Source organism: Nylanderia fulva, unplaced genomic scaffold (genome assembly GCF_048542155.1).
Source record: "Nylanderia fulva isolate GAGA-0341 unplaced genomic scaffold, ASM4854215v1 Scaffold23, whole genome shotgun sequence".
NCBI classification, from domain to species: Eukaryota; Metazoa; Arthropoda; class Insecta; order Hymenoptera; family Formicidae; genus Nylanderia; species Nylanderia fulva.
The window spans coordinates 1,666,366-1,690,201 of NW_028190293.1; the positions used below are offsets into that span (position 1 = coordinate 1,666,366).

The window sequence follows — 23,836 nt, forward strand, 5'->3', positions numbered from 1 at the left end:
CAATCAAAATCTCATCTCTGATTCGTACTTCTTCTAACTTATTATTATTTAATATTTTTCCCTACAAAGGATCCAAATAACGCATATCTTAGAATTCAAACACGAGGAGCAGAGAATATAGCTCCTGTTTACGTGTTCTTCAAATTCAGACTGTATCATACATACAATATCCAGTTTGGGGACTTTCGATATCGCATATGAATGGCGCAGGCAATGAACGGGCCAGCAGACTTAAGCCAAGTGTGCGTGAACGTGATGGAGAACGGGAATTGCAGATAAATTTTACTCGAAGTCGCGGCCTCGGTGAAGGGGAGGAAGGAAACGCGAAGATGCCGAAGATCGAGAAGAGAGTAAGAATGAGAGGAGAGAGCAAGAGTGGCAGGGGCCACAATGAGGAGTGCGCAGGCGGCACTCACTGCCAGGGTCACTCTCGTCGCACTCGCGCGACTACTCCGCAGCGGCGCGACGCGACGTGACGTGCCCGCGACGCTACGAACCTCTTCTACTAGCCAGACGCACTCAGTGCGCCGCGAGAGCGCTCCGAAATCGCGTGTCGATCTTACGCCTCCCGCTAAAGCGAGGGAAGGGAAACATCGTGAGAAAAAAAGTGACAGGAATTTTGAACACACGAGTTCCATAAAATTCAAGAACTTACAGTCGGCAAGAGATATAGTGCTACTAGAAATTCTTGATCTTTGAGAAAATCATCAAAATAATGGTATTAATAAGAGAGTGGTTCACAATCAAATAATTCATAAAAAGATAATAAATAATACAAATTAATTATTTAAATAAGGAAACTATTAATGCCTCTTACTAAAGCAAGGGAAGGGAAAAGTCGCACCCCCATCGCTAATCGTAGTGAAAGATTTCGGAAAAAAAGTGAGAAAGCAGTGACAGTCGGCAAGAGATAGTGCTATTGAAATTCTTGATCTTTGAGAAAATCATCAGTCATTAAAATAATGATATTAATAAGAGAGTAGTTAACGATAAAATAAGGAATAAAAAGATAATAAGTAATTATTAAAATAAGGAAACTATTAATGCTCAGAAAGAAGATTATTCAAAAATGAATTAACAATAAAGTTATTAACGTAATCAATAAAAAAATGTTAATTGATAATTATACTCAAGTTTGTGTTAATAGATCTAATTCACAACTATAGTGATCAGCAGTTTCAAGATAGTTTACTATCGGTGGTCTTGGGCAAAATCAATACTAGCGAGATTAATAGTGTTATCAATCAAGACTGTTAATGAAATTGCTAACCATACTTAGCAGCTTACATAGGTTATCAAATTAAAAGAATAACTAAGAATCAAGCTTATTAATATATAATTATTAGCTAAGTTATTAATCAAATAAGTCAAATCTAATTCGATCAATATGAGATGTGATTAATAAAAAAAATCTTTCTAGCAATCGTGATTAATAATAAAGTATCATAATCGTCAACGTGTAAAGATACGAATTAGTGATATCAAATGACGTGAATCGACACTTGACGTTTATTTGATTTCGAGTAAAGTTTTATCTCTCTCTTTCGTTTTTTTTTCTTGCGAAAACGGCATGATTTATCGACGAAGAAGCGAGAAATTTACAATCATTACAGAGATAGATCAGAAATTAAAAGAATAATCAATTCAGAATTTTTTAAAGAAGACCTGATCTTATCTGAGACGATCAAAGAAATGGACATAATCGTTCGAGTATAACAGAGATTTCTACCTTTTTTCAATTTGCAAAAGATAAAGACTTATGAACGGAGAAATAAACGTATTAATAAAATGATTATTGCAGAGACATTCGAATCAGATTAAAAAGTCACTTTCGTACTTTATTATTAAAACTTCCATTCTCATTAAGGAAGATTATAAGACATCAACAATGAAAAAACAAGTTTACGGATGATTTCCTTCGGAAATTATTAATTTGTATAAGTGCACTCTGAAACTTTCTTGTGGATTAAAAAAAACTGATAACTGATACTAATAGAATTAATCGACCCACGCGTTAACTGAATCAAAATATAAAATTAAAAATTTGCAAACCACAATTTAACGTGGATTTTAGAAATATTGGCTGATTAAGGTGCAAGAGATGTCTGCCGAATTGAATTAAGTGATACGACTCAACGATTGCTACGTGCATTTGCACGTGAAGCGCTACGAAATCCTGTTTGAGAAAAACAAAGTGATTCATCGGTGAACGAGATAATATCTGCAAATGTGGAATTATCGAGACATTCCTCGAATTTTCGCGAAAAGTGCATCGAAGCGAATTCTTCGACAAGTCTCTCTTGCCGTCGATGCACAAAATTCTATGATTTATCCCGACAATGTGGAAGTGACACGCTTATAATTGGTCTCGCGTGCTTATGCGAACAACTATGCAACTCGTGGTGGTGAGAGGGACGCGATGACAAAATTCAGATGCAGCGAGACCGACGAGAAGACTAACGACAGGTGATTAAACAGGTGAATCCCGGGCCGAGATTTCGCGAGATCGCGGTCCGCGCGTCGCGTCGCGTTCACTGCGGATGACACACACTCGTTTATTAATAGTTCTGCAAACAATATTTCGCGACACTCCACGCAAATAGCACAGTTATCTTGCAAACAAATAGTATATGGCTATTAAATAATATTACGAGCAACATTTCAGACAATTGAATGCTAAATGTGCAACATTTAAGGGATTTTACTTTGTTTTCTATACATTGTTTCCGTGTACAAATCGTACATCCAGATTGTTATTTTTCGACGATGAAATATATGTTCTAGTATATTAAAAAAATAAAATAATAAAAATACATGAAAATTTACAAAAAAGCTTTGTAATTATAATTCTAGAAAAAAGCTTCTTTTCCTAAATAAAATTGTCAATTTTTATAAAGTAATGATTTCGTTTTAAATAATATTGTATCAAATCGCGAAAAAGTATGTTTCTCTTGATATGTTAAGCAGTTATTACGTAAGAAGGAAATAATATTTTTTTGATTGACAGTTTGTGGCTATAAGATTCTAAGGATTAATTCAAAGTTTTTAAAGCGATGATTGAACCGTTATTTAAATACACGTGAAAAGATGACGTGAAAGGAACGGATATACGAGACAAGCTATCTCTAATATAAATTTATATATGCAGATATTTATATTATAGATAATTTATATTAGATACTATACGTATGCTATAGAAACTCCCATACTATATATTAGTTAATATTACATGCCCATACATATATGCATATAATATTTTGTGATTACAGTTTAGATGATATTATCTAATTTCCTATAAAATCCATTACTTTTTTTCATAAAATATACATTTTCGTAAAATTATAATAACATATTATAAAATATATGATACAATATGTGATATTAATATATGATAAGATATATCTTGTAATGCCAAAAATAACTGACACAGAATATATAAAAGATAGAATGCATTATCATAAAGCTCACAGATAAGAAGAAGCCATTTTCCATCTCGACGGGTTAATGTACTGTGCAATTAAGGGTATACACAAGGTTTATGGGCGATAATGCATAATATGATCTAACGCTTCTATCCAAAGTAAAATTTCTGTCTAAAGGAAGAGAAACGTTTTTCAAAACTCTGACACCATAATATGGCATTGACGCTTTATTTTGAGGAATTCATTTTTAATAAAAAATAAACGTATTACTATTAAATTGAATTATCTGAAAATAATGGAATTAGAATATGTCATAAGTTTTTATTTTGTAAATTATTTCCAAAATTAATATTTTTAATAATTATATTGTTTTTCTTCTTGCTTTCCGCAAAAATTGATTTAAATATTTTTATGTTAAAAAATGAACTTCTCAATTATTATATCATTGCAATATATACATTATTGCTATTGTAATGGTGCGTTTGCACTGATATTTTCAATTTTAAAACAGTCATCATTGTACAATTAAAATTTGAGAGTTTTAAACTGTCTTGCATAAAATTTTTGTTAAATAATCTGTCAGTAATATCTCCAATTTAAATTGCGATGATCGAAAGTGGAAAACCCAGGTAATAAATGTACGTCATTTTGATGTCGAATGATGTCATTAGACGTCAAAATGATATTGTTTTAACGTTTAATGATGCCAGTTTGCTACTTGGTTTGCTAATTCAATTTAAGATAATTTAAATTGATAAAATGAAATAGTACAAATATATTCAAATTTTTATTTTATGCCACATTTAATAATATTTTTATATAAAATTTGATTTATATTTTCTTAATATACAAATTTATACAAATACACAAAAGCAAAGTTAATGATTAAATTAACTGATAACAAAGGAAATTTATTAGCTACAAAGAAATGACAAAAAATAATATAATAAATTATAATTTTTTTTAAATTTTATATAAGAGTGTCTTTTATGCAATAATTGAACTTTTACGACCTCATGTCTTTCATTTATTCGATATAATAAACTGAGATATAGAAATTAAATATAAATAACTACTAAATCATGAAAAATTGTCTGGCTTCTATATCTCACTTTATTGTGTCGCACGAATGCAAAATATGAAATTGCAATAAAAAGTCCAAAGTTACTGTATCAAAGATAACTTATATAAAATTTCTTTTAAATAAAATTATAATTCTTTTGTGAAAGATTCTTTATTTTGCTTTTGTATATCACTGTATATTAATCTATTTAAAAAATATAAAAATTTTATATATTATACAATAAATTATAAAACAAATAAAACGGAATGGAGAAAATGCAATTTTTTATATTAAAAATTTTTTCTCTGTAAAAATATACGATTGCAAACCCCCTGACCTTTGACAAGATTTATCGTAATCTCAAATTGCGCGACGTAATGAGACATTCGGGAAATAAACGTCGTAAGCGAGATTAAATTATGAAGCAACGGAAAAAGAGTAGTAAGATGCAGTTGCACAGTGGGGAATTGCGAGTTTATTAAGAAAACTACAGTTTTTTACTTCAGTTTTTCAAATTCCGATCGCTCCGCATAATGAAGCAACATAAAACGATGTAATCAAAGAAAGAAAAAAGAAACATACAACGTATTATTTACATAAATAACGAAGCTTTAAAGCAGACATGACGAATGGCAGATATCGAATTTACAATTAAAAAGACGAAAACGATCGCTAAAAAGAAGCTACACATTTTATTGCAAATATAAAGTTGTTCAATAACATGCTATTTGAGTTAAACGTGATTAATTAAACTTTCTTTTTTTATTTACAACGCATTTCAGAATATTTGAATTGCAATTTTAACAAAAATGTTGCAAAATGTTAGATTTTTATTATTTATAAAGAAATATACACTCTAAAGTGATTAAAGATAAAAAAATAAAAAATAAAAACTGAGCCCTCGTATTAAAATATTAATCACTAAGTGATTAAAGATAAAAAATTGATTAATCTATAATCAATATTTATGACTTAATTACTGGCTGGTAAAACTATTAATAAGCAATTATGATCATTGTGATTATTGTACATAATTGTGCTTATAATTGTTATATGTGCAAATTTTTCAAATACGCATTACCTTCTTTCTATAATTGTAAATTAATTTTTAAATTGGAGATTATTGCATATTTAGTCTCCATTAAAGTAAAACTAATGAATGTATTCAGTAAGAAAATTTTATTACCTATTTGTGCGTTTCTTAGTTCTTCTCCTGTTCCTTTAAAATAATATACTAATTTCTAATTCATTGATATTATTTATTCTTGCATAACAGTTTGTCACGGCAATTATTTTTTTTCTTTCACGTTTCATATAATGTCTGTGATTAAACTACCATTCATTCGAGATTGCAGACGAAAAACGCTTAATACACCGTAATTAAGAATAATCAATGACGGTGCACCTGACCTTTAGAGACCGTAATAAAGTAGATTCTCTAAGGACTCATAGTTCATAAAGACTATTCATTCGCCCTTTTAGATTATTCCTTTTGAGAGACTGGTTACCATATATATGGTAAATAGCCAACTGTAAGGAGTCGGGCCATTTATGCGACAGCAAATCAATATTTCCGATCGGATCAATATAGTCGCACAAAGCAGCGACAGTTTTTTAATCATCTATAATTCGTAATTTAATTCTTATCAGATCAGAGCTATGGCTGTGAGAATATTCTATGTGATGCTTCTTTTATCAAATTTTTGCAAATTTGAATATCTTGATAACGAAATTTTAAATAAAAATTTTTAAATAGACTTTATTTTCAAAATACTAGCGTAAAATTTGCATCGCAGTTTTTTAATTTTTTTCTAATTATAAAATCTTTAATGTTAAGTAACTTCATAATATAATGCAATCCTTAAAATTTTTGCAATGAAAATTGTACTCAGTATTGCGTATATGTGTCTAAAAAATTATGTGTCTAAAAAATTGAAAAAAAAACATTTGCACAGAGTCATGTTTTGTGTGGTATACATATTAATTCACGAAATTTAGAACCATGTAATTATTAATTTCTTTTTCTATGGTGAAAAAATGTATATTCTTTGTATCATTTTTTTATTATATGTGAATTCTCTCATTAAACATTGGCTTTCATTCTTCTCATAAAAAATTGACTTTATCAAGAAATTCTTAAAGTCGCGTTAAAAAATGTAACGCAACAAAGATGGATCATATACCCAGTTTTTCATGTAATTAACTTATTTACTTACCTTTTGTGTGCTTGATAATAAAAGAACATTTCACAAAAAATTAGGAAAGAAAACTTATCTCATCACGCTAATCTGTATTGTTGCTACTATGATCGTTCGGTGCGTCGTTTCTCTTCAGAATTTCATTAGTAAATTGAACGCGATCTAGCCATTTTAAACTTTTGTAATGATTACTTAAAGAAAACTTGATTATTGTGCTTTTGTTAAACTGTAATTAAATATTGATAATGACAAAATAACCGTGAACTATGGAGCAAATAAATTATAATAAATGATCAAATGATATTTAATTTGCAACTTTTGTTTTGCATTACAATTAAAATAATATCGTTCCGAACAATAAATGTGAAATAGTGAAAATATTGTAGCTATTTTTGATTGTTTGCATTTATTTCACATTTCAATTCACGCAATAAGGTATAAATTATACTAATTTATTGTCAGGTTTCTAGAATTTAATTTTATAAAATTTTCTCTGAGAAAAATTTGTTAAAAAGAATACTTTTTTATATAGTTCTTCAATAAAAATTTCTAGGAATTGTTTTGTTAATCTTTAATATAAAATTATTTTATATTTAAAAATTAAATCAAATTTATGAAAATTTTGATAAAACAACATTTAGTTAAATATAAACAAATATTTGTGTAAAGATTTTTACTACATACAAAATTTTTTTACATGTAAATTCTTTTATCCAGTTTTTGTTAAAAACATTTCTTTACTTATAATTTCTTTTTAAAATAAAATTAATTTCCAAGTTAGTAAATATCATATCTTATATCACAAGTGAATGATAACAGGTCAACCTTGTTTGGCCTGACAAATTAACACGAAATTGTGCCCTGTGCAAACTAATTTGATCGTATATTTCAGAGAGTAAGTTGCTCAGGGTCAAATTCAACCTCATAATTTTGCACGCAATCATGGTTAGAGAGATTCATGAAATTGTTTTCGTATCATTCTCATGACACAATTAAAGTAACCAAAAAAGTGGATCGCACAATTAATTTACAACAATTTTAAATGAATTTACTCACAAGTTGATGCACTGCGCCGTTGCATTCTCATCGTTTATATACCTCATCACCATATCCTCGCTGTTGCCTCCTCGCCAAATTGTTTTATGTAAATCACTCGCGAGTCGATCCGAAAAGCGCTAATTACGGACGAGCACTATTATATTAACTAAAACGCGATCACTCCCGACACGCGCTGCATTTTAGACGAACGAGCAATACGAGAACTCGTCGCTTTGCCAGGGCAGAGATGATGAGTTGATAAAGAAAGCGCGACTTAAATATGTAACGACGTTCGACTACGATCATATAATTACTTGACGCATTAACCGTTTCATCGCACGCGAGATATGACGAGAACGAGCGAGAGACACGAAACATTTACAACGACGCATCGTACGACACTTTCGACGCGACAATTTGGCGCGCGAGTGACAGGCGCGCCACAATAATAAGAAAACTCCGATTACGCGTCAACTTCACGTTGTTGAAGTACCGCTGTTTACGCGGCGTGCCCGCCAAAATTCAGGCGTCGAATCGAGGAAATTAATTGTCATCACGTACCTCGATATCGATTCGAAAATCCACTCCACACACGTCCGTTATTCGATTCTGCATTCCTCGCGTCCGGGACCGAAATTCGTCTCACGTCGTGTAAAAATGCACGAAAAGCGCGGAGCGATCGAACTCCGATATACGAGGCGTTGTTGTTGATCGTAGTGTCGCGTCCTGTCACGTGTCGGCGCTGTGTCGCGTCAGTCGGCCGCGCGTCATATGTCGTCATCGCGACGTCACGAGAATCAAAACGTAAAGACGCGCGAACGAACGCGCGGTGGAATGTGCCATAAACAAACTCGCCGTAATCGGAGCCTTCTCGAAAGCCTGTGTGTAGATAATCATTTACTATTATAGTGATTTAACTTTATTTCTCTCCCAGTAATCTTGTAATAATGATTATCGACATTTGAGGTTCGATTTATTCGCGCCTAAACTTAACACGCATCGATTTCTCATCCGACTAACAATCAATTACAACGGAATGTTTGTTTTGGAATTCCACTGAATCGTACCACGTTTTTTCGCATTTTGTTCTCTTTTTCGAAGTCTGCGCGTAAACGAGTATCGAGAATGTCGAATCGAACGACGGGCTTTCACGGTTAATTAATTAGCGTGCGCGATCGTATTTAGCCTGTGCTTTTTTCAATCAGTTTGCGTCTATTTTTTGGTGCAAAAGTGTCCGAAACAAAATGGTACAGCACGCAGAATCATAAAAACGACGAAATATAACAATAGCAGGGCATCGTGCGGTGAGTAAATTCAATTGTTTTATATGTTCAACAACATAAATTGTGTATAATAATTGCTATTTATTTAATCATTTATTTAGTCCTCAATAATGTCAAGATATTGTGATAAAATAAGCACCACACAATCACGATTGGTGTGAATTAATTTATTTATTCCTGCAACACATATTATCGCTATTTGTTGTTCATCAAATATAATGATTGGATTTAACGAGCAAATAATTAAAAGCTGTATAATATCGAAAAATGAAAAATACCATTTATTTTAATTTGTCGTATCAAAAATGCGACAAACACATGTCATTAATGAATAACATTTATTTTATTATTGTTCAACTCGTAAAGCAATTTACGAAAAATTTATACATTTTAAATTGTGAAACGCAGAAATAGTTTCGCTCTCCGACTCCGATTTTTTTCACCTTTTAGCATTCAACAATATACAAACAATCAATTTTAAAGCACAATAAATCTATTTTTGATATTCCGCTCTGGAAATAAATCACGCGTGCACTATTTTTTTCACAGACATATGTGAAGAAATATTTTACAAGAATAATGATTTGATCAAGATTTTCGTGTCGTGATCGTCCCTTTGGAGTAGTATCTATGATTATAAATAAATCCTATACTATAAGTCTCCCTTGTTATAAAACGTAAGGGAGAGTTTCTTTCACCACTGTCGAAATCACTTTGTGCCGTTCTTTGTAACATCTCAAAGCCATAAGAGAGATGTAAACTGGAACAGAGAACTCTTGATCTAACTTTTGGGGCCGGCAAATACTCAAAAGACTGTTAAACCACACAAAAGACTCAGTTGCAAACTCCTTAAGGAGATCTTGTTGTATCTTTGCACAAAATCATCTGAATATTTGACTTTTAAGCTCGATTTCTTAACAAGTGCAGTCATAAAAAAAAAAATTTATAACAAATATTTATGAATATTACAAATATATATTATGAATATTACATACTACAAATATGGGAAATATTTATAATATTTATAATATATACATATATAATATTTATAATATATTATAATTTCAGTGTGCTTTTTTACAACAAATTTCTGAAATTGTTTTTATATAATATATACATATATAATATTTATATTATATTATAATTTCAGTGTGCTTTTTTACAACAAATTTCTGAAATTGTTTTTATATAAATCGAGATTTATAAAGATGCAGAAATTAATTTCTAATTAATTAAAGGGTTGGCTTTTTTTCTTTTATACATTTCTTTTCTGTCAATAATATAGAAATATTGATTAATTTCATTCTTCAATTATTCGTAATTAAAAAAGATATTAAAAATAAAAATAATTAACGTTTTTTCTCATTTTTATAATAAAAAACTTTATAAGATTTTTCTTAAAGATGAATTCACTATTTTATCAATCTCAGATAATTGAAATAATAATAACATTTTTCTTGAACCTTGACGGACTAGAATGATTTAAAAGTAAAGTTCGAGAAAAGTTTAAATTGCATCGTTCACTACATTCGAACAGTTTTCAATAGTAATCACTCTTAAGGTATTCATTGCACGTTTACGTAATTCAACTCGGTGAATATCTTTAATGTAGATTTGAAGTACCTGGAAGGTAGAAGAAATCTAAAGCCACAATTTGCCACCAGCTATTGCAACAACGCGTATATATGTCGTAGTCCAACTAATTATAGCTCGTCTAATTAAATGCAAGGTAAAGATCAAAATATAGAATTCGCAGAATTGTCGCGAATTAGAAAAGTATTAATCCAGTTTACAAAAGTAAAGTTGACAAAAATAATTCTAACATACTTTCAAACAAAAATAAACATTTGTATATCTTAAAGACATTTCGAATAGCAAATTTTTGAAAGCAGAATAAAAAATAAAAATAATTGAAAAATTTAATAATTAAATTATGAAGATTTTTTGTATATGAATTCTAAAACAATGTTTTTAATTTTTTAGGATTCAAATTAATTTCCTTAAATATATTAAACGTTTCAATCCTTATTTTAAATATTCATATACATTTAATCATATAATATATCAATAAAATTTAATTTATTTACACTAGTTGTGGAATTTAATAAAAATTCTGAAGATATAGTTTGCTTATTACAATCATACCTACTACTTTAAATATTTGTAAAACTATGCAGAGGATTGCCGCAAAGCAGTTAGAATTGTTGCCACCATTTCTATTCATAAATTGTATTAATCTCCTGCAGTCGTACCACAAACCCGCCTACATACAAATTACAGATATGAATTCCTGTAACGAATTCGAGTTATTTATTTTTTTTAATTTCTAATATTAATCTCTTAATTATGTCCTCTTTTTCACATAAATATTTTTTACTTCTATAAAAATTTTTAATTTTTAGTTTTACATAATAGATTTTTTTATTATAATTGTTTATTAGTAAAAATGATGATTGGGATCAATTTTAATAATGGCAAAAATAATTTGCCTAAAAAACATTAATTCATATTTCGTGCAAAGTCGATCGGTAAAATAATAATTTATCCGTCAATATATGCATGATGTTGCATTTATTTATGTATATATATATATATATATATATATATATTATAGACGCATTTTTTCTCACATCAAAATAATTAAATGCTGTCGTCATTGCATAGCTCATAAATTTTTCGTATTGACTTCATCCGTAACGATATACCAACGAGACCAATAATTTTATCTGTAATAAGTGACGTGAAAAGCGATTATTGTGATTATATTATTTAGAGACAGAAGAGAAATGTAAATGAAACATAAATTTATCTCCTTTACCGTATTTCACATTTTGCTGTCAGCATGATTAACAATTCCGTCAGATTCTTTTCAATGCATCATTGTTAATTTTATCGCTAATTTATATTGTAAACTGATATGCGCACATGTGCATTCAAATATAATAACATTTAATTACTTATCAAATCCATTTATTAAAGCAAACGTATTAATATATAAAAATTTTTAAAAACGAACTATTAATTTAGTAAATTAAAATTTCTGTAAATGTTATAAAATGTATAACATTCTGTTATTTGTACAATTTTATAAAAGACGAGCGATATTTAAATAGTAAATATAAATGTTTACTTGCCAATTGTAATTTGTTCTTTTTGTTAATATTTCTTCGTATATACCATATATCGGAAAATTTTATATTAAGAACTATTTTACATTTTCTCCAGTCTCTCGTGTAATAGATGCAATATTTGTCGGTTGTAAATAAACAATCGTGCATATAGCATTTCGCATATAATCTCTGCAATGTCATTTCTGGGTTTTCCGAGATAACCGTTTTGATTATACCGCCACTGCGACGAGATATCCGTTCTCCCGACAATTAATAAAGTTGATCCGATCGCGCAGAATTAATTGCGTGCTTCTGGTTCCGTCAAACGCGCGAAATCTGATGCAGACATAGTAGTAGTAATTTGCATTTATCGATGAATAATCATATTCTATTCAATATCAATATATTTGTTTATTTCGATAAAATTGATGTCTTCGGAGGCAACGAAGTTAAGCAAACGATAACCATATAATCAAATATAAATTGTACCATTTATACGGAGAACAATAATGCGTATGCACAACTGTTCGAATTGAATGCCTTGATCACCTTTAACATTTCAAACAATAGCTCATATATGTTTCGAAGAAAAAACAATAATATAAACTGCTTTATTTTATTCTAACAGATTTCACGATTCTAGATAAATAAAAAATTTGGGCTGTTTAAATATCAGGACATACATAAGCAATAAAGTACTTTTACGACTTTTTTTATTACTTTCAAGTAAACAGTGCTCACATATATTGCGAGGCTTAGTTCGACGTTAAAGAGATATTTGACGTTAAAAATAAGCAAAATGTTATTTGCTCAAGAATCGATTTGCAAGTGAAATACATTTCAAAATCAAGCCGTAAAGGGATGCAATATTTGCTGAAGAACATGTTTCAAAGCTACCCCATTTTGGAGCTATCCCGAAGCTACCGGTAATTTATTATTATTATGTACATTCTATATATTGTACATCGATTTTCATAATTCAACCTGCAGCCCCTTTGACTCGTGATTGGCGGTAAAACACACGTGCTTGTACCTTGTACCCTAGGCGATAATTACAATGAAATGTATGCTCGAGAAGCGTTATAGTATGCACGCTAATGCAAATGCATTGCTCGGCTAAATCTAGATTATCTCGATCACGTACTGCATTTATTATATAACCAATATCGAAAACGTAAATTTATGAATACGCGGAGAAGATTATATATGTATTGTATATATTTTAACAAAGGAGGTTTCCCCTGAACAAAGTAAGATCATTTCTGCCACAGCGATTCTGTTAGAAAGATCAGTTTAGCACAATTTTTTCATTATAAAATTCTTGTCAAATTTGCCCCAGGAATGATTTTTTTCGAAAATTAACATTTTCTGCAAACACTTTTTTTTATTTTTTTTTTTTTGCAAAGATTCCCATTAAAGTATATTTATGTAAATTATGTAAAAAAGATAACAATTGCTGTTGTTCAACTATTATCTTCTTGAAATTAGTACACCGTGCATTGTATACGAAATTATACAAAACTCGACTGGTTATTTTGTTGATATTCCTTTTTCTTCTTTCTAATTACTGCATTTGTTGCTTATATACGACACAGTTCGTGTATCACTTGCAATTTATAAAAAACAATATAGTCTCATACTACATGATATTATTAGTGATAAACAGAATATTCTATCAATTTATATTTTTTTTTTTAAATATTATATTTCTAAATTATATATTATGTTATATTTTTTTATTTGTGATCAGTTTTACGTTCAGACTTTATACATATTATCTAAATTGTTATAATAGAAATGTATATAAGTATAACACGTGCATTAAATCTAATTGCTCATAAATTATCGAATCACGATATCGTATCATATTTTCTCTTTTTTAATAATAATCATACAATAAATCGTTATATGCTGTCTCGAAACCTATTTTCCTTCCAACTAATGTGCAAATATGATATGTATCGACTAAGACTAAATGATTATTATACAAAAGGAATACTAATAAGGCATGAAAATGGATCTGAGCTTCCTATGCAAATCTCCGAAATAGGATATCTCAAAAACGGATAGTTACGCTTCAGAATTTGCAATTCATAACGATACCTCTTTTGAAAGATTTACGTTTAATGAATATATAAGGAAATATTGTGTCTGTAAAAGATTTTATATACAATCGTGTAAAAGATTTTTAATGAATGTAAAATCGAGTTTTCTTGGTAAAAATTAATTTGATATACATATATATATATATATATATATGTCGATCTTTTCAATTATTAAAAATCATAAACATTACGAGAGATAAGTTAAAAACTTATATTAAAATTTAAAAAACTTTTTATATATTTTTTTTATTAAATGTAAAACTTAAGATAAATTTTATATAAACTACATGTAAATAACGCACCAATTTTGTGAGTACGTGTAAAAAGTTGCTCTTTACATAAATACTGATTTATATTCTGTCTAGAATAGTTAATTTTTTAGAGCAATTATGTATACGTCTATCAAGAGAAAGCTTTAAAAGTTTGACAAAATCGCGACTAAGTGTTTTTAATATTTATATAATATAATAACCGATATAAAAAATTAGCACGGAAAAATATGTGCATAATGAAAACGATAAAAATACAACAGAAAACCGTATAAATCTTTGTTACTGACTCTGCATGACAAATGATTTTTTTCAATTTTTTTGAATTTATATAAACAGATATGAGCACGAATTTACAATTATAATAGTAAAAACAGCGATTAAGCGAGAGACAAAAATACCGTCCAAACTAATATTTTTATTAATAAAACGAAACTTCTAACGATTAATTTTTTTTCTTTTATTTTTATACATTTTTGTTTATTTTCATTTATTTTGGATGTATTGAGTATATCTATTTTTCTATTTTTAAAAAAAGCAGCAAAAAGCAGTACATAAAAAGTATCAAGCGTGGATAAAATTCAAAAACACAATACATAAAATGGAATGCTTGATAATAGAAAGAGAGATGCGTTGTTATTTAATATCAGATTTTTTTGCAAACATATTCGTTGTTTCCAGTTAATAGAAAACATACATTTATTCGACTAGAAATTTAATTTATGTCTTAATTGAGAGGAAGCGAGAGAGAGAGAAGCACTTGATAAAATAAACATATCTATAAATATATATAGATTCATCGATATTTATATGTATTCGTATTTATATATCCATATTTTTTAAATATTAAAATAAACATTATAGATATATAAATATTAAAATAAACATAAACATTTTAAAATAAATTAAGAAAAAAGTTTTACAATCCCTGATGACAATTAGTGAGATACAAGTTACGGTACAGAGATTAAACATTTATGTAGATTGTCTTGAATCATTCGTGTTGAAAGTTTCGAGTCAAGATACTATTAGGCTCTCGTTACATTATAGTCAAGTTAAAAATTACGATAAGTGGAGATTATTGAAGGCAAAATGCAAATGAACGATGCTTAAATAATTTAACAAGATGTACGATAAACACGAGGGATCTCGTGTACGAGAATTTCTCTTGGCGAGAAACTTTCTGGGGATAGACGAAATACTAATACTGTAAAGAAAAGCAAATAGTTTTTTTAAAGTTTCTTTAACGATTTAATTTTTTGTATACTTGCGAAATTTAGAAAATATACTTTAGTTTGAATTTAAGCTAAGAGTACCTTCAAATCGAGCTTGAAACTTTTGCAAAAGTTAAAAAACTGTTAAAAGAAATTGTTAGATAATGTTAAATAATTATTTTGAATTTATAATAATGTAATCTTTTTAATTATCTTTAAAATTCAAATTATCATATTTGTTTCATGTGAGTATACAATTAAATGTTTGGCTCGTTTGCTTTTATCTCTTCAAAATATTATTAATGTTTGGGTTTAATTAAGATTTTTACTTTATTATCTCTTGTTAAGAGAAAGAGATAATATAAAAATAACAAATGATAACGTAAAGATATAAAACCAGATTATTGTTGATTTGCGTGATATGCAATATTGTTGTTTAGACTAAAAATATTAAATTATTTTAAACTCATATATTCATTTTTTTTTTTTGTAAAATAATACTTTTTCATGAAGATTGAAAGAAAAATATGTTCTTTTGTGTCAGGGTAATATGAAATACTATATATAGCGAATATATCAAATGGCTATTCGATTGCCTTCGTTCTGTGCAGACATTTACTTTATCGGATTTCTATCTATTTTGTAAAATTTATTTTTGTAAGGATATATATTTTTTGTTTTAATTAGTCGATTCAATTATTCCACGGTTTTCGAATTAATTTCACAAATACGCGCGACGTCATATTTCTCATGATCTAAATATTGAAATAATTTTAATCGCGCGAATCTCGCTCGTACAAAAATCTCGCATTTTGTTATTTCATACGATTTGTATACATGCATAATTTAGCGAAACAAACGTAGCGATTCGCCGGAAAAATCATTTGCGTCAGAGACGCGCAACCTAAAAATAATGCAAACGCATTTTCCACATACGTGTCTCCGGTGAACTTTCACGGCGAAGAAAATGTTCCATAAGGGGGAAATGTGGTGCAATCAAGCTTATCATTTATAAAATGATAATAGTTTCACACACTATTATACTTCGAGAAAATGGTACTTCAAAAAATTGTCGTTTTTTAGAAGAGTACGAGAAAAAATTTTAATTAGATTAAACAATACAATAAAATACACACATACAAAATTACATATATATATATATATGTATATATAATTTGAAAAAATAATAATTATTAGCGAACGTGAGTAATAAATAAAATTCAACAAAAAAATATAGTGCTTTTAAAGTTTTGATAGAGCGGCGGATAAAATGCTAATCTAAAACCGGATTATTTCATTATTTGGCAATGCGCTTTTATAAATAGTAAAAAGATTTAATCTCTAAATGCGTGGCTTTTATATTGAAATAAAGTAAACGTATTGAATTTTTGTGGACAGACCACTCTCGGTTTTTTATAATCCACTTTTCCTACGGGAAAATATACTTTCGGAACGACAGATGAATCTCCCTCGCGTGCAAATTCGAACAAAGAAATGAATTGTAGCTCCCGAATGGCTATGTATGCAAATGAAACGAATGTGGAAAAAGTCGCGCGGCTAACAGGAACCCCAGATGACTGTGGGAGAAATGTAAATGTCTAGTTTGGTTACAGATTTTATAGAGGCATTTGTGCCGCCCTGATTGTTTTTATTTGTGCAACGAGCCGATACTAACGATAAATCGATTACGAAATCACAAAAGACATAAGAGATTATAAACAACAATTGATTATATACAATTTCATTTTTTTTTTATTCCAAATAAATTACGTATATATTATAATATTCAGTAATTTATAAATTATAAGTAATATATAAATAATCAAGTTTGAATATAAATAATTAAATAATAAAATAAACAGTGTTATATATTATATAACTTGATTTAAATTTTAATAGATAATACGGATCATCTTTCAAATAGAAACACATTTATGATAAAACAACAGCAACGGTTAAATTGCGTTGACAAATCGGATTACATCAAGTTAAATTCACATTATTAAACTGGAATTATTACACTTTCCAGCCAGTTGAACATTTACACACGAGATAACAGTTTACGAATCTCTGCTTAAACAAATGCTAGTCATAGCATCAGTTTCGAACTAGATTTTATTATATGCATTAATGAGAAATGCATGAATTTAAAAAATTTTTTAATCTAATAAGCGTTATTAATTTTATTAATGTACAGAGAAATAGTATGTTTATAAATTTTTCAAATAATTTTAAATCAAATATTTTAGTGTAGAACATATGTTATAAACTATTTCAACTGTAGAATATTCTATAATATAACACATGTATGTGGCTTTATATATTTTATGAAAATTAGAAAATTTGATTTCACATGGAGAAGGACAAAGAGAAAGAGAGTCATGTTAAAATTAATATAATTTCGTGTTACTGTGCTAATTATCATATATGACAATACGGTATATTACATTAATAATATTTTCTGCTTGGCTAAAACAAAAATGTTATTTTTAAATTATTATAATAACGCGCTTAAGATTTTTTTTATTTCAGAGCTATCCTTTTCATTTATAAAATCGCGAAAAATCGTGCTTTTAAAGTGGAATTAAATGGAAGATTAAGGAGATTTAAGGAACGTCAGGCAAACATTCTACGAGAAATCGGTGATTTAATATGAAAGGAAAAAGAAAAAGAAAGGAACAAAATTTATACACAGAAACTATTAAAAAATTATAGTAGGGAATAAAAGATACTTTTACAAGAAAAAATACTATATTTTTTCGCAGCTTTATAAAATTTTCTTGATTATGAATATGTCGAAAGATTTTTTTCGATTTTAATACGTCAGAAAATGTTCCAGAAGAATTATTCCGGCAATCAAACCAACAAATATTTTTTTATATTTGTTTCCTATCCTTTGAAATCGTTTAAGCTCATCAAATACGGGAAATGTTATCGTAATCTCATCGAGAATATTATTGCCACGTGTCGAGTTTATATATCCTTAATTGCACGAGACTGCTATGGTCAACATTCATAAATCTCAACGTGAATACATTACTGTAAACCAGGCCGTACTTATATTATCTCTCACTTCTATACAATTCACCCTCCAGTACTTCACCATGAATTACCGTCAGGATGTTAACGGGCTGATTTTCGCATAAATGACATCGAAATGTAGTTTGCGGCGCAGTTTCTCATAACTAGTCAGTCAAAAGTCAACCTGCCATCTGATTGTACAATAGTTCACCGATCAAATCGCATTGGCTGAAACTGATGAATTCTCGTCAGTTTCTACTTTCGTGTTAATTTACAATTTAATTGATCTATCAGGGTGTCTAATCGTCCTTGAAGCCCTTGAAATGTTCTGGAATTTTGTTTGTTCTTTCAAAATCCTGGAAATGTACTTCAATTTTTCGTAAATTCTTAATTTTTTTCGTTACTTCTAATTATTCAACTAAAAGTCAGTTGAGATATTCGAATAAAAAATATTTATCTATTTATATGCATAAATAAGTTGTTTATAGATTTTAAGCATTCAAATATAATATAAGAGAATATTATATATAATATTTAATGCATATATTAATTTTCATTAATATGCAATTATATGGACTTGATAAAGAAAATAAAATTTTTAGTTTCTTGTATATTTTTATTATATTGGAAAATCGTGTAAATTTCCTTGAAATGTCCTTAAATTTTATTTTCAAATTTTACTAGACACCTTGTATATATGTTTTGTAATGAAGAAAAATGATGCACAAATAATGAGAACTTTCAATGTAATCATAGATTTGCTAGAGTGCATTTTCGTATTGTTATCAAACAAAACAGAGGGATAACTTTTAGCGGAACGAGCGCGAAACTTTGCTCCTTTTCATCTCGTGTGCCATTTTCATCTTGTATTATCGCGAAATATTCGACGGTATTGTATAAGTCTGATGCGGAACCATGTACGTTTCGTAGCAGACAAAGATAAGTAGACCGATGTCTCTTCTGTTGATTAAACGAAAAACAAGACAACCCGATGCACAATAACGGAGAACCTTTGATAAAATGTGCTCTCTTTTCCACTTGATTAACTGTCGAACTAGCGGCGGTGAGTCTGAAAATACAAACGCGTATCCGCAAGATAAATTATTCACTGTCGCATCAGCCAAAATTGCAACCATTAATTTGGCATTTCAGTACTTTTACGGCACCCATTATATAGTACGGGACAAATCACAGTTTAGATATATAGAATAATTTCGAAAGAACGAAGTAATTTCCAAAGAGAAATTATTTCCAAGAAAACGCGTTTCAATACATAAGCAAAAATATGACAAATATATAGTTCTTAATTTACTATAACATTATTGTTGTAAAATAGATTTTTACTTATATTTTCCGAATGTTACAAAATCTTAATTTAAAGTAGCCAACTCAAACTGAAAGAAGATTATAATTACCGAAAATTATAAAATAATTGTCTAATCAATACAATTAACATTTTTAAACATATTTTTACAATGCTAATTAATATATTAATAATAATTTGCACATATATCAAAAGAGAGAAACTAACATTTTAGAGAGGAAAAAAAAACATGTAATATTTTGCAAAGCGCAAGATCGCTTTTTCCAACTCATGTTTACACATTTCCATCTCACGTTTAATATAATTTGCTTTACTTCGCCAATTACACGAGATAGAGAAATATTATTGATCGTAATTCGAGCGTGTCCTCGTCATAAATTTTACTCGCACTTTATCGCAATGCAGACAGATTGACATTATAATGTTACGATTTCACACAAATGCGAATTGTGCATCACAAATGCGCATTAAATCGACAAGATGGTCGTTAAATAAACTGTAATAAAACTGTAATATAAAGTTCAATTCCTAAGCTAAATGAGACTACAAATGTGGAAATAGAATAAAATATGATACGGAGGATTAACTTTTTTAATGATCGCTTCACGCAAACTTTACTGTAACAAATTTCAATTCGAGAGACTTAATAAAAAATGTAGTGTTTAATTTATAATTATAAAATAATCATAATATGCATGAAATACATTTTTCTATAGTTATATATATTTACAATCTTGATTCTAAACCTTTACTTCGTAATCAAACGCTATTTTTATACACTATTATTAGCTTTGATTCTGTCATTTATGGCTGAAAGAAAATGGTATTTGCATGTATGCTCATAAAAGAAAATTATCGATTGATCTTGAATTTTTAATTTTTGCCAGCAACATTTACAAGCACATACTCGTTTGCGAATAACGCGGGTATTGGAATCGCGCATTATGCAAATTTATTGCAATCGTTATTTACTCGATTTTCAGCATTTTTCTAATTAATGAACCACGGTTGCAATTCCGCCATTCGCGCAATACGATCGGGGATTTATTCGAATTCCTCCGGAATTTCATTATTTGTACGCCCGACTTTCTTAATAGATATCAAAAGTAGAATAATAATTAAATTAATTATTAGTTTATTTATTGATGAGACTTTAATAACAAATTAAACGTGAAAGAAAATATTTTTCAAATATTTTAACAGAAATAATATATGTATATAGAAAAAGAAAAACATATAACTGAATAAAAAAATAATTATAAAAAATAATTAATAATTAGTAAAAAAAATAATTTTCTCATTGATAATAAAAAATCTTATTGAGACTTAAAAAAGAGCTTTGAAATCAAACTTATATATATATATTTTTAAAATAAAATTACGGGAGCTATATACGATTAAAAATCGGAAAAATCGCGCGATCATAATTTTTTTACTAATTAAGTTCCAAAGGCGCAGCATGATGAAATATACAGACGCGTTCTTTGAAAACTTAAATTACTCTCCCGTCAATCTGCCAGTGAAAATCTCGAGAAATCTAAACTGCGAGAATGTAAGTTGTGGAGGCGGTACTTCCGTACCAGCTCGAAACTCAGTTCTAGTTTATATCAGGATGGCCATTATTCCGTCTATAGCATTAGAGGAAAGGATCAGTTTCGAGCACTATAAAAAAAAAATAATATCCGTTGCAAAATCCGTGTACAAAAAACAAGAGGGTTTAAAAGAACCCACGCAACTGCGGAAATCGAGGTAAAGCGAGCTTGCAAAGCACAAAAAAATACGATAGTATCATATAAATGTTTTCAAGCAGAAGAAAAATAATTTTATTGCATTTCTGAAGAGCGAACTCTCATTATTCTTCCAAGAAAATGTTATACGTCATTAGAAAATACATATTGCATATAAAGCATAGATATTCTTCAAATTATCCTTACTTCGAAAAAAAAGAACATACATTAAAACATATATATAATAAATATTACTTATAGAATAAAATAGAATAAATATATTATTTATACAATATACACTACAATAAACAATGAAATTTCAGATTTTCATAACTAATATCATAATTCAAGATATCTGGCGTAATCATGCTGAAGTTTTAATAAACGTTTATACATGACAATTCCGTCGTTCAATACGTTCTCAAAGAAAATCCCCATATTAGCGTCCTTCATTTTCTGATAGACGTAAAAAAGAAAATCCACGATGTATATACCCCCTACAATTTCTTCGCGAATTATCCGTCGCGTATCCTTACTCCGAGATAAGGTAAATAAAGACAGAATGAAGGAGAAATGATGGCGAGGGAAGAAAAGTCATGAAAACGAGAATTAGCAAAGTAAATATGCCTATCCTTTTCTTATCCGGGTAATTCTCCGTCGTCATAAAATATCTAATTTGATAACCTCGATTTCGCACAATACTGAAAAAAAACGAATTCTCGATGTAACCGAATTACAGAATTTCTTAAATTCCGCAGGCTTATGATTTATCTCTTTTTTTATGTTACCAATTTTTATTTATTTTTTCCATTCTTAGATAATTGTCTCGCAAAAGTATTATAAATATTAAAAATGTTAAATAAAAAAGAAGAATAACGCTTGTTTCAATATATCAAAGTATTAATGTAAGTAAAAATAATGAGCTTCAATTTATAATGAAAAAACTTTAAGTGATTTTGAATTAACAATAAGTTTCAAATATCCAGACGAGATGAGAAACTTGATTTTATTGCTCAATTTAGAATTGTAAGTCAAAATTTTCTTTTTAATGATTTATTAAAAAGAAATCACAGAAAATTTTTGCGTTATTCAATTTTTAATATTTATACTTATTATGAATAAATACACAATTCTACATTTTAATCAAATTGCGCAATATGACCATTAAGTAAATAAATATATATAATTTATTATGTGAATAAATACATAAATATTTAGCTAAAATTTCAATATAATAAAAATCTATATATTTATCAAAAATATATCATCTTTTTATAACAGAAATTTGCATTGCCACAAATCGCATCCTTGTTTATTTGTAAATTGCATTTGCCTCAATAATCACATTAAAGGAAGCATGTAGTTTTAACTTGTCATAAAAATCCCATTATCCAAATTACATTTTGATGTGTCTACATCGCGCAAGTATTAGAGGCAGACAAAAGGAGGAAACGTGCAATAGAATAATTTTAAAACAAGCAACTATGATTAGCCATAATAAAAAGCACGTTTAACTAGTCTACAACACTAATTAACAAATATGAAATTAAAATCGCTATTAAGATTATGAAGAACATAAGGAAAACTCAATTTCTACAATATTTTAACGAAAAGATACAATGATATAATTAAATCTTTTTTAAATTAAGAAATAGCCCATTTTTCATGTCCTCGATTGTGTTATATAAGCCAGATATACTTTCTCGTGATAATCTGCTCTGTGAAAACTGTTTCAATGAATATAGTGTCCGTACTAATAACCGATATTGATTTTTAAAGTCGATTCTTATATCGTATTTTTATCACGAATTATGCTTCCAGTAAATGACACAAATTTTCGAGAACTAAAAATGGTAAATTATATATATATTATTACACTATCACCCCTGTAACGATAAAACTTTTGGAATAATACCTAAAATAGAAACATAAGATAGAAGGATAGAAATGGTTATGACTTAACGTCATTATTAAAAGTCAAGTTATAGCGTTCTAAAAATGAAAACATTGAATATAATTAACCAACGCTGAAAAAATTGGCCAGAAAATTCCTCAATTGTAT

General features: G+C 28.6%; 2 protein-coding genes across 8 annotated transcripts in view; one reads left to right on the top strand and one right to left on the bottom strand.

The window, feature by feature from the left end:
* LOC114932290 (uncharacterized) overlaps nucleotides 1-23,836 on the bottom strand; it is a 73,999-nt gene that overhangs the window by 40,414 nt on the left and 9,749 nt on the right. The window lies entirely within an intron of this gene.
* The window catches only part of FMRFaR (FMRFamide Receptor), a 48,561-nt gene continuing 25,187 nt past the window's right edge, over nucleotides 463-23,836 (top strand). For 2 of the 6 annotated variants that reach the window (XM_029304471.2, XM_029304493.2), the window contains exon 1: nucleotides 463-2,466. The gene's annotated coding sequence lies outside the window, so the exon portion shown is untranslated. Of the gene's footprint in view, nucleotides 2,479-8,578; nucleotides 9,026-23,836 lie in introns of those variants that run through there. The other 4 variants (XM_085483022.1, XM_029304480.2, XM_029304484.2 and 1 more) reach the window with 4 other exon arrangements.